At 54.1% G+C, this 12,500-nt stretch overlaps 3 non-coding genes across 3 annotated transcripts; 2 read left to right on the forward strand and 1 right to left on the reverse strand.

Annotated features, from left to right (window-relative positions):
* Positions 1–3,488: 3,488 nt before the first annotated feature.
* LOC140213811 (U2 spliceosomal RNA) lies at positions 3,489–3,680 on the reverse strand. Its single transcript, XR_011890796.1, has one exon. It is a non-coding gene; the product is annotated as a U2 spliceosomal RNA (small nuclear RNA).
* A 4,812-nt stretch (positions 3,681–8,492) lies between these two features.
* LOC140213843 (small subunit ribosomal RNA) lies at positions 8,493–10,307 on the forward strand. Its single transcript, XR_011890824.1, has one exon. It is a non-coding gene; the product is annotated as a small subunit ribosomal RNA (ribosomal RNA).
* Positions 10,308–11,881: 1,574 nt separating this feature from the next.
* LOC140213807 (5.8S ribosomal RNA) lies at positions 11,882–12,034 on the forward strand. The gene has a single exon (XR_011890792.1). It is a non-coding gene; the product is annotated as a 5.8S ribosomal RNA (ribosomal RNA).
* Positions 12,035–12,500: the final 466 nt, after the last annotated feature.

Raw genomic sequence — 12,500 nt, forward strand, 5'->3', positions numbered from 1 at the left:
GCTCAATCAACGCCAACTCAATTTAAGGAAGGGCTGTTCAAAAGCTGATCGAAACCATCCAGTTTGGGAAAACCTATTTTATGCAGTAGTTTTTATTATTATTATTTTTTTTTTTTTTATTGTGAGAGACGTGAAATCGACACCACGAAATGAACGTCCCTTTGTTACCCTTTTGTTACCGCGGCTTCGAAACCGTGCGTAATACCAATTTAATTGTGTCCTGGTTGGCCGTTTGTCAGCACTTTGTGTTCTTCTAGAAAATCAACTACTAGTTTATAAATTACGTGCGCGAAATTTTCCTCCGTGTGCACCACCAAAATACTTAAAGAAGAGAGAATGCGTCCGGGGCCTTGGGATTTCGAAAATGACGTGCTCTGAAATTTTCACATCCGCCATTGGAAAGATAATTATTATCCGTCGTAAAAAAAAAAAAAAAGAAAAAAAAAAAAGAAAGAAATCACATTTGAAATTATCATTGAAAGTGGCCACGTTTTTCGGGGCATGTCTTGATGAAATAATCTCAGTTCAGTTCAGCATGATTGGATTTCATCTTTTCCAGTATTCTCAGTACTCTCGTTGTAGTACCAATTGCCGGCAGATTTTTTTTTTTAGTTGTTTAGAGTTATACATTCCTGAACGATGTTTTTCTTTTCCTCAAAGCTAGCCATAGAACCAGCGCTTTCTATAAAATCATGACAATAAGAATCCAGCATATCGGTTCATCTTCGGCGCGATTAAAGTTCGGGAACTGGCGATTTTTTATTGCCGTGATCAAGAAGGTTAACACCAGATAAGGCGTGATATTTCAGCATACCAGTCGCGATATCTAATCGAATCTAAGATTGAAATGGCGTTCTGAATTCTTTCGGTTCCAGATAGAAAGAAACAGAAAAAAAAAAAAAAAAGAAAGGATGTGATTGATTGCCATTCAAATCTGAAGACCGCGTGGAGAAAGTGTTCCGGTTTACATTCGGCAAATCAAAATGAACGGCTAAAATTAATCTATCGTCTGGTTTCATGCGCGAGATCACGTAAAAGGCAGCCATTCTTCTTAACATGGTTTCTCTCTTTTGCTCTCTCATTCGCGCACGGAAATTTCTTCGTACGGGAATTTTATGAAGCGAAGGCGGCTGCAGACCATTTTCTTTGTTTAGTTCATGTTCGTAGGCGCAAATTACAAACCTAACACTTGGAGCAACATTTCCACTACTCTAGAGGGGCATGAACTGTAGACAGTGCACGCTTTCTCATTTATCCAATCGCTCGCAAACACATTGCATTGCTAGTCTACAGTGGCAATACAAAGTGACGTTTCACCATGCACGTCGAAGTTCATTACCAGTACCGCGCCAGCATCGACCGGCCGGCGAAGCGACGAGCTCAGCAGCGCATGCGCAAGGCCCGACACCACCCCAACCGAGCTTCCCTGCTTATCGGAGAGAACAAGTGCGCGTGAACACGGGCGCGTCTGAGTATCTGGATTTAAAAAAAAAAAAAGAAAACAAAGAAAGCGTTTCCGAGATATTGACAAAGACAAGTGGTCGCGGTCGCTCTGAATCTTATCGTATTATAGAAAACGTGGGAAGGCGGCGCTTCCTCGAGGGTCAGAAAGTACAATCGTCGAACTAGGTGGCAAGTGGAGTACATCCTTTTTCTTGGAACGGTTTGCAATTGACTGCTTGAATGTGCCGACCACGCGTCGCGGGTCGCGTATAGAGCCAACCGTTGGCAAGCACGCGTCTAGCGTAGCAGCAGAACCGATCGCGGTTGCGATAACCCATCGTTGGCAGCGAAAAAGAAAAACACCCACACGCAGTTTGTAGCAATAACCGTACAAATCAATGTGGTTTTAAATATAGCTTCACTGGTCACCCAAGAAGGGCACCGAAACTTTCTCATGACGCACACCGCTGTAGTCCACAAAGAACAAAGCGCACAAAATAGATATGATACAGCCGCACCGCATTATTTCGTGTTTTCAGCATTTCATTACTTTCGTGTGCATGCGCGCTAGGGCCACGCAGGCCAGGAGTAAAAGGCACGAAAAGAAAAAAAAAAAAAAAAATGATACGCAATCCTAAGCTTTGACTTGACTGCTGTGGCACTCGCATTTGTGTTCTTTACCTTAGGCGAACGCAATGCGCAAACTGAACTGGAATTTCCAATAATGGAAATTCCTGTTTGGCTCATATTTGCGTTTTTCGCCCGAGCAAGCGCTTCACTGCACTACGCTTTGCCCCTTCAACGTGGCTACACTGCCCGGCAGGCGTGTTCTGCGTAGGGCCGAACCTGCAGGCAAAAAGCATGGGCGCCGCCATCTTGTTGAGAGCGGCGCCAGGGACACAATCGCGCCTAGCTCATTGAGTTTTCCCCCAAAACTGAAAAAAATTTGACTTCATTAAACGAGAAAGATGCCACGAGTGCCCCAACAAAAAGCTTTGAGGATTACCGAAGGGTAACTGAGGGCGACGCAACGGGCTCTGGAAAGAAGGATGATGGGTGTGGCGTCACGGGGGGATCGGAATAGAGCAGATTGGGGTGTGCGAGAAGAAACGCTCGTTAATGACACCAAAGTTTAAACCAGGAAAAACAAATGGGCATGCGCAGGGCATGCAATCTGGGGGGAAGATAACCGGTGGCCATTAAGGGTTACAGACTGAATTCCAAGAGGAGGGAAGCGTAGCAGGGGGTGGCAGAAAGTTAGGAGGGCAGATTAGATTAGGGACTACATGGCGACAATCGGCACCTGACCGGGGTACTTGGAGGATCATGGCAGATGCCTTTGCCCTGCAGTGGGCGTAGCCAGGATGATGATGATGATGATGTTCATGATGAAAAGGTAGCAACAGGTCTTCGTAACATACAGGTTAGAAAGATGAGGCACCTTTTAACCCTTGAATATATTTCGCCACATTTGGGCATACGACAAGTTTGTTTTCGAGGCGCTCGGTCCCACTGCTGCGAAAATGTGTACACAAAGGCTGCACAGTAGTTGCCAGAAATCGGGCACTCTATTTTTCTTTCATAGGGAATCTTTCTTCCACTTGGGCAGCGGATTTCGGCGGCAGGGCGAGCTTGCGTGGCCGCGGTGGTTTACGGATCCAAGCGATAGTGAACTCCAAAATCCAGTGTTGGCTTTGAGTGGGATTCATATTGATTGCGAACCCCACGGCTAATCCTACCCCCCATCCCCCCAAGTGGCTCTTTACAGGAGACAATCATTCAGAGACATCGGACAAATAGGAATTCTGGTTCTTTCTTTTGCTTTCATTAATTTTTCTCGAAGCCCATAACTAGAAATTTGCTGGAGCGGCTGTCCCATTTGCGACGCAACAAGTGCGACGCTACACACAGATGGAGTGGCAGTTTAATTACTCTCGTGGTCCGCGAACCGGCATCGTTGCGTGTAGTATAGGAATGGTGCGTGTCAAGTCACTGCTCGCGTTGAGCTTGTGCTCTTCATTTTGATTGAATGAAGTCTCACCTAAGTGAGCGGGGCCGATCCCGGAGGTAGTGCAATACCGGGCCGACCTGCGGCGGAGGTGAAGCAGGCTTCAAGCACTCCGCCAACTTCCAAAAATAGGTTTAATATCGTGGGTCCATATAGAACCCGTATCAGATATTAAGCTGATAAGAACAGATACTACACTTTGATCTTAGCCAAAAGGCCGAGAAGCGATGTCCTTCACTTCACTTCATTGTACTACTGCCTTGTGGGCGCCCTGCCGACATGGGTAACCTCAGCAACAGCGTGGGCAATATTATAAAATTCAGCCTGTGTACAGACTCAACGCTCCCTATCTCACGGATGAACTCGCAACGCCTCAGTCTTTCGCTGTTAACGAAACGCTGTCGCGTAGAAACGAGACCCGAGTGCAAGCTTGCTTGTAACGCGAAACCAACCAAGGCAACCTCGTAGAAAACGGAACAGGCGAGCGGAAAAAAACGCGCCAGGGGAATGCTTACTTCCGTCTGAATGCGACCGCTCAAGGTGACCTTCCTTGAGGGCTTCGTTTCAAGCCCGTGTGCAATTGTAATATACTACGCGCATTTCCTTCATTTCTTTTTATTTACCGCAAGGCCCACTGAAAATTTTGATACGGCACAGGCCGGGACGGATCGCAACGTGTCGAATCGACCGGTAGAATTAGGTAGCATGCCCCATGTACGAAGACGAGCAACATAGAAGTGAATGACAAAATAAATATAGAAAACGCTGCACACTCCTTCCCACCGGAAACATAGAGGGGAGAAAGATCGCCATCTGAAACACAGGCATTGTAAAAAAAAAAAAAAAAGTGCTACCTCATCATCTTTACCATTACCGTGTGTGTGTATGTATATATGCATGTGTGTGTGTGTGTGTGTGTGTGTGTGTTTGTGTATTTATATATATATATATATATATACGCACACATGCTAGCATAGCTTAAACGCAGCTGGAAAGCTCAGCCTTGCACAAGAACCACCCCCTGTCGCAAACCCCTTTGAAACATTCAAATGGGAAACACGAGTACAGCGAGGTCGTTCGAACCTGGCGCCAAAACGCATTAGCGCCATCTGTGTACGGAACTAGGAAAACCTGCGGACTTTGCAATACAGAAAGAAAGGTAGATGGCGCGAGCTAACGCTCCATTGCATACTAAGAACGAGAGTTAGTGAATAATGGCAGAAACGTCTTGGGAAGAGAAAAAAAAAAAAAAAAAACGCGCAACAGTTGTTGGCTTGTGCAAGCACTCTATGTTACAGCGATTAAAGAGCATAGCATCTTCTACAACAGCAGCTACAAAAAGAAGAAGAACGTGAGAGAGGGAGAGACACAGGCGTGTTTCTTTGGAATGCAGAGCATGCAGCACATACTATAAAGTGCCAAAGAGACGGGGAAAGCAGATGGCGCGAAGGTGTATGTCCTCAAAGCTTGAAAGCAATTTCTAAATTACAACATGTACCGAAGTCCACCTACTCTCATCAGGTTGCTCCCGCCTCCAGTTGCGTTTAAAGTGAAATTACAGTCGCCTCAAAGGCAGACAGAGAGAGAGTGAAAATAGGTACACTTGCTTCGCGCAGCTGCAGCCGTTCAAATTTTACAGCAAGAGCACTCCCGAAAGCACAAAGTCCGCTGCCGCCTGGGCGCAATGCGCTCGCTTCAGTAAATTGCCGTGCTGGCCTCGGCAACCAAGAGGTGTAGTGCGGCAGACTGCTGCATTGTAGCACACCGGAAACCGTGCAGACGTAAGCGATCGCCTCGACATCGCTGCGAGCGCTCGAAGAGACAAAGTCCGAAACCACGTGTGCCGGGGCGGTGCGAGCGCGACGCCTTTGACGCAACTTTTGCGTACAAGCCGCCGCACCGCCACGACGGAATCGCTGGCATCCCGCACGCAGCTGCATTGTGTCACGCCGGCAATCGTTGAAACACCACGCAGTCGTCGGCGTCGGCCCCGACATGGTTGCGAGCGCTGGAAGAGACAAAGTCCGAAACCGCGTGTGCCGGGGCGGCGCGAGCGCGACGCCTTTGACGCAACTTTTGCGTACAAGCCGCCGCACGGCCACGACGGAGCCGGTGTCACCCTGCAGAGGGCTGCACTATAGCACGCCGGGAACCGGCAAAGAACCGCGCAGACGTCGTCGTTGGCCGCGGCGTTGCCGCGAGCACGCGAAGAGACAAAGTCCGAAACGACGTCAGCCGGGGCGTCGAGCACGCCGCCCGCACTGTTCGCACGCGTGCTCGGAAATGGCGAAGGGGCCGCGCTAGCGTGCCTTGAATCGGTGAGCGGCGGTACCGCGGCGATCGCCAGAGCTCGAATCCGCCCTGCAAAAGCCAAATATTGGCGCTCGGCTCGGCGCAGTACGCCGCCGCGTCGCACGAGTACGGCCCCATGGAGGTCTGGGCACTTATCGCTGCTACTGTAAGGGGCCGTACGGCCCCGGCCGACATTGTACCGTAGTGCGATTTTCGGCTTGCGCGTGCTCGTGGCGTAGTCCGCGCACCGTTCCGACGTCGACAATCGTGCCCACGACTACGCGAGCGCTGGAAGAGACAAAGTCCGAAACCGCGTGTGCCGGGGCGGCGCGAGCGCGACGCCTTTGACGCAACTTTTGCGTACAAGCCGCCGCACGGACACGACGGAATCGCTGGCATCCCGCACGCAGCTGCATTGTGTCACGCCGGCAATCGTTGAAACACCACGCAGTCGTCGGCGTCGGCCCCGACATGGTTGCGAGCGCTGGAAGAGACAAAGTCCGAAACCGCGTGTGCCGGGGCGGCGCGAGCGCGACGCCTTTGACGCAACTTTTGCGTACAAGCCGCCGCACGGCCACGACGGAGCCGGTGTCACCCTGCAGAGGGCTGCACTATAGCACGCCGGGAACCGGCAAAGAACCGCGCAGACGTCGTCGTTGGCCGCGGCGTTGCCGCGAGCACGCGAAGAGACAAAGTCCGAAACGACGTCAGCCGGGGCGTCGAGCACGCCGCCCGCACTGTTCGCACGCGTGCTCGGAAATGGCGAAGGGGCCGCGCTAGCGTGCCTTGAATCGGTGAGCGGCGGTACCGCGGCGATCGCCAGAGCTCGAATCCGCCCTGCAAAAGCCAAATATTGGCGCTCGGCTCGGCGCAGTACGCGGCCGCGTCGCACGAGTACGGCCCCATGGAGGTCTGGGCACTTATCGCTGCTACTGTAAGGGGCCGTACGGCCCCGGCCGACATTGTACCGTAGTGCGATTTTCGGCTTGCGCGTGCTCGTGGCGTAGTCCGCGCACCGTTCCGACGTCGACAATCGTGCCCACGACTACGCGAGCGCTGGAAGAGACAAAGTCCGAAACCGCGTGTGCCGGGGCGGCGCGAGCGCGACGCCTTTGACGCAACTTTTGCGTACAAGCCGCCGCACGGCCACGACGGAGCCGGTGTCACCCTGCAGAGGGCTGCACTATAGCACGCCGGGAACCGGCAAAGAACCGCGCAGACGTCGTCGTTGGCCGCGGCGTTGCCGCGAGCACGCGAAGAGACAAAGTCCGAAACGACGTCAGCCGGGGCGTCGAGCACGCCGCCCGCACTGTTCGCACGCGTGCTCGGAAATGGCGAAGGGGCCGCGCTAGCGTGCCTTGAATCGGTGAGCGGCGGTACCGCGGCAATCGCCAGAGCTCGAATCCGCCCTGCAAAAGCCAAATATTGGCGCTCGGCTCGGCGCAGTACGCCGCCGCGTCGCACGAGTACGGCCCCATGGAGGTCTGGGCACTTATCGCTGCTACTGTAAGGGGCCGTAGGGCCCCGGCCGACATTGTACCGTAGTGCGATTTTCGTCTTGCGCGTGCTCGTGGCGGTGTCCGCGCACCGTTCCGAAGTCGACAATCGTGCCCACGACTACGCGAGCGCTGGAAGAGACAAAGTCCGAAACCGCGTGTGCCGGGGCGGCGCGAGCGCGACGCCTTTGACGCAACTTTTGCGTACAAGCCGCCGCACGGCCACGACGGAGCCGGTGTCACCCTGCAGAGGGCTGCACTATAGCACGCCGGGAACCGGCAAAGAACCGCGCAGACGTCGTCGTTGGCCGCGGCGTTGCCGCGAGCACGCGAAGAGACAAAGTCCGAAACGACGTCAGCCGGGGCGTCGAGCACGCCGCCCGCACTGTTCGCACTCGTGCTCGGAAATGGCGAAGGGGCCGTGCTAGCGTGCCTCGAATCGATCGGCCGGGGGCCCCGTAGGGCGACAGAAAGGCAATTGTGCAGGAAACCGTACTGGCCATTAGCGAGAAATTGCCGTTCGCGCATTCGGTAGACGCGCTGCGCTTTCACGACTTCGGCATTGTGCTGCCGACGTAAGCTTTCAATCTTGCTCGCGGCGTTACGAGGCGGCACGATTTTCGCCAAACGCTCGTCGAAAGTGGCACGAGTACGGCCCCATGGAGGTCTGGGTACTTATCGCTGCTATTATATGGGGGTCCCAGAGAGCAGTCGCCCCCAAAGCGACCTGGGTGTTTGATATGCGGCGGGCTTCGTGCCCGTCAAGCGTGTCCCCGGTATCGCTCCCGTGGATCCCACAGCTGACGTCTGCAGCCTCATCCGCTTGATGCGTTAGGGGCTGGTTGTCGGACGACGCTTTTTCCACGATATCGAAGTGTGTTCCGCATCGTCCTCGGACGAATCAAATACGAAAGCGCCGAAGGCGCGGGCGTGACCCGTCGCCTAGCGGCTTTGCCGTCTCGGCTACGTTGCAAGTGTCGGTCGGTCCACCAGTGCTGCGGGCTCGAGAGAAACCGCAAGCCGCGATCGAGTCGACACAACCGGTCTATCGAGAATGTTGCGTGCTTCTTGCCGCGTGGCGATACCCGGCCCTGCGGGGAGGGCGCCGTAGCGAGCTCGAACGCCGTCGTCTCGGACTGTGCAAAGTGCTACCCTTTGCGAGAACGAAGCGTGTTGGGGCGCCTGAAGGTGGCCTCGGCATCGCAAAAACGGCGTCCGGCCTGCTTGAAAGGCTGGACGCGCAGTTGAACGATTACCTGGTTGATCCTGCCAGTAATCATATGCTTGTCTCAAAGATTAAGCCATGCATGTCTAAGTACATGCCGAAATAAGGCGAAACCGCGAATGGCTCATTAAATCAGTTATGGTTCCTTAGATCGTTTCTTCCTACTTGGATAACTGTGGCAATTCTAGAGCTAATACATGCAGTGAGCCTGAAGCCCTTTGGGCGACGGGTGCTTTTATTAGACCAAGATCGATCGGGTTTCGGCCCGTATTGTGTGGTGACTCTGGATAACTTTGTGCTGATCGCATGGCCACGAGCCGGCGACGTTTCTTTCAAGTGTCTGCCTTATCAACTTTCGATGGTAGGTTACTTGCTTACCATGGTTGTTACGGGTAACGGAGAATCAGGGTTCGATTCCGGAGAGGGAGCCTGAGAAACGGCTACCACATCCAAGGAAGGCAGCAGGCGCGCAAATTACCCACTCCCGGCACGGGGAGGTAGTGACGAAAAATAACAATACGGGACTCTTTTGAGGCCCCGTAATTGAAATGAGTACACTCTAAATCCTTTAACGAGGATCAATTGGAGGGCAAGTCTGGTGCCAGCAGCCGCGGTAATTCCAGCTCCAATAGCGTATACTAAAGCTGCTGCGGTTAAAAAGCTCGTAGTTGGATCTCAGTTCCAGACGAGTAGTGCATCTACCCGATGCGACGGCTCGGACTGAACATCATGCCGGTCCTTTCTTGGTGCACTTCATTGTGTGCCTCGAGAAGGCCGGTGCTTTTACTTTGAAAAAATTAGAGTGCTCAACGCAGGCGAGTCGCCTGAATAAACTTGCATGGAATAATAGAACAAGACCTCGTTTCTGTTCTGTTGGTTTTTGGAATACGAGGTAATGATTAAGAGGGACAGACGGGGGCATTCGTATTGCGGCGCTAGAGGTGAAATTCTTGGACCGTCGCAAGACGAACTACTGCGAAAGCATTTGCCAAGAATGTTTTCTTTGATCAAGAACGAAAGTCAGAGGTTCGAAGGCGATCAGATACCGCCCTAGTTCTGACCATAAACGATGCCAACCAGCGATCCGCCTGAGTTACTCAAATGACTCGGCGGGCAGCTTCCGGGAAACCAAAGTGTTTGGGTTCCGGGGGAAGTATGGTTGCAAAGCTGAAACTTAAAGGAATTGACGGAAGGGCACCACCAGGAGTGGAGCCTGCGGCTTAATTTGACTCAACACGGGAAAACTTACCCGGCCCGGACACTGGGAGGATTGACAGATTGAGAGCTCTTTCTTGATTCGGTGGATGGTGGTGCATGGCCGTTCTTAGTTGGTGGAGCGATTTGTCTGGTTAATTCCGATAACGAACGAGACTCTAGCCTATTAAATAGGTGCGGGGTTCCCAGCACCTTACAACCTTCTTAGAGGGACAAGCGGCTCCTAGCCGCACGAAACAGAGCAATAACAGGTCTGTGATGCCCTTAGATGTCCGGGGCCGCACGCGCGCTACACTGAAGGAAGCAGCGTGTCTTTATCCCTGTCTGAAAGGACTGGGTAACCCGTGGAACTTCTTTCGTGATTGGGATAGGGGCTTGCAATTGTTCCCCTTGAACGAGGAATTCCCAGTAAGCGCGAGTCATAAGCTCGCGTTGATTACGTCCCTGCCCTTTGTACACACCGCCCGTCGCTACTACCGATTGAATGATTTAGTGAGGTCTTCGGACCGATGTCCGGCGCGGCCTTTCGGTTGCGCCGGTCTGTTGGAAAGATGACCAAACTTGATCATTTAGAGGAAGTAAAAGTCGTAACAAGGTTTCCGTAGGTGAACCTGCGGAAGGATCATTACCGGATTGTGAAGGGTGGCGAGCGCCATTGTTTCTACCCCGTGTGGGTGAAGCAGCTCGCTGCGCCCGACGCTTTCCGCCGCTGGCCCCGCTTGGACGCGGGGACGGCTATACCCGAACATGCCGGGGACTGCCTGAATTTTGAGGGGCGCCCCGTGCCAAATTTGTTGCGCCCAGTGGACGCCGGCTGCAACCTTGGACGGTTGGCTTGGCCGCGCCCGCGGGTAGAAACGGCGTAACGCACACTGGGTGGGCTTTCTGTCCGCTTTGGCGCTCTTGCGCGGAATGGGAGTAAGACGACCCGACCTGCTGCTTTGCCCAGTACGAGGGGAACGGCGAAGCGTGCGGTCGGTCAAGGAACTGACGGTCGAGAGCTAATGCCGCTGCCGCTTAGTACACACACGGAACCGTGGTGCGAGCGCTCTCCCGTCCTCCGCGGCAAACGCTGCCGAGTCTGAAAAGGCTGGCGGCTGCCGGTCGCTTCCTGCGGCGAGTATGGAGTAACGACCCGACTTTGTTGCCACCCAAGTACTAAAGGAACGGTGTGGCGCTCGGTCGGTCATGGAACTGTCGGTATGAGGGTGCGGCTGCCAAGTACGGAAGGAACCGTGGCCTAAAGTGCTCTCCCGTCCTCCGCGGCAAATGCCACCGAGTCCGAAAGGGCCGGAGGCTGCCGGTCGGCTCCTGCTCGTGACGCGCGAGGTGTCGAGATCGCGGTTTAATGCGACGACGTCTGCAGGCTATTCGCCCGCCGCCGAGGGAAAGGCGGCGTTGCTGCGAAGTACCGAAGGAAACGCGGCTTTGCTACGTCGGAAGCGTTCTGCGGTTAGCGGACTTGTGCGCTTTGGGAAGGCGCCGCACGTCGAAAGAGGAAGTACGGACAGACGAGGGACTGTAGTCCCGGTTTCGAACGCACTTGCGGCCAGGCCCTTGCTGGCTTCGTCTTCCGCCTCAAGTAGACTTGTTGTGGCGCCGGCGCAGGGAGCCGTCCCTGGCACTGGCCGAGTGGTTTTGGAGAGCTGCGCGAGTACGCGCGCCGGGCTCTTGTCTTTCGTCTCAAGTAGGCTGTTGGATCAACAGCGGTTATGCTGCGGCGATCTGCCGATGCGAAAGTGTGTGTGTGTTTGAGGCCCTTCTATGAACCTACTGCTGACTGAAGCGAAGCACGTCGATGGGGGTGAAGCCCTGCCCGTGGCCGTGTAGCCGTTAAAGACTCCACAGCGGCTTAGCCCTAATCATGGCTCTGTCGCTCTTTGCAATTTTTAGTGGAGCGATGTGAACGTGCACACGAGACACACGGGTCCGGTGGATGGTTGGCAGGTAAAACCGGCTTCGAGTGCGCGCAAACGGCATAAGGTGCCTCGAGGGCAAGCGAGGAAGGCGTGGGCGCAAAACACACGCGCGAGTAGCAGGAGTGGAGTGCCATTAGGCTTTCAGCTGCTGAGACGCGGCCGCCGAAAGAGCGAGACTGGAGGAGCGCACGCCGAAAGGCGCTCTTCGAAACCACACACAGGGAGACGCCACGTGCCTAAAACCCTGGTTGTACTGTACTGAATTGAACAAACTATTTTTCACGACTCTAAGCGGTGGATCACTCGGTTCTCGGGTCGATGAAGAACGCAGCCAGCTGCGAGACTTGGTGTGAATTGCAGGACACACTGAGCACTGATTCTTTGAACGCACATTGCGGCCTTGGGTCTTCCCTTGGCTTCGTCTGTCTGAGGGTCGGATCACATATCAAGAGAGACTTCGGCGCACAGGGAACGTGCGTCCGTCGACTCGTTTTGACCGCGTCGGCATCATGGACAGTACGTTGAGCGCTAAAGCCACGCGCCAGCGGCCTCACGAGAGGGAGACGGTGGCAAACCGTTGTGCCAATTCTTCGAAAAGACGGAAACGAGGCAATACTACTGCAGCGTGACGAGTGCGCGCCTCTAGTAAGACCGCCGCAGGATGGAGTCGGATACCTGCAGGGAAAGAGCGGTCCAAGCACGAGGCGCGAACGTCTGTTGCCATGTAGCGCGCACGTTTGCGAGAGAGTCGGAAGCGCACGCTTGCGTGCACGGAAAACGTGGGAATGAAACGCCGGCCGATTCCCGCGCCGTGCGCAAAGCCAGCGCGATCGCAATTTGCGCTGTTTGCCTTCGAAGTACGTCGAGCTCCAGAGCTGGTCGCTCGTTCACGTCACCGCAGC

Source organism: Dermacentor andersoni, chromosome 10 (genome assembly GCF_023375885.2).
Source record: "Dermacentor andersoni chromosome 10, qqDerAnde1_hic_scaffold, whole genome shotgun sequence".
NCBI classification, from domain to species: Eukaryota; Metazoa; Arthropoda; class Arachnida; order Ixodida; family Ixodidae; genus Dermacentor; species Dermacentor andersoni.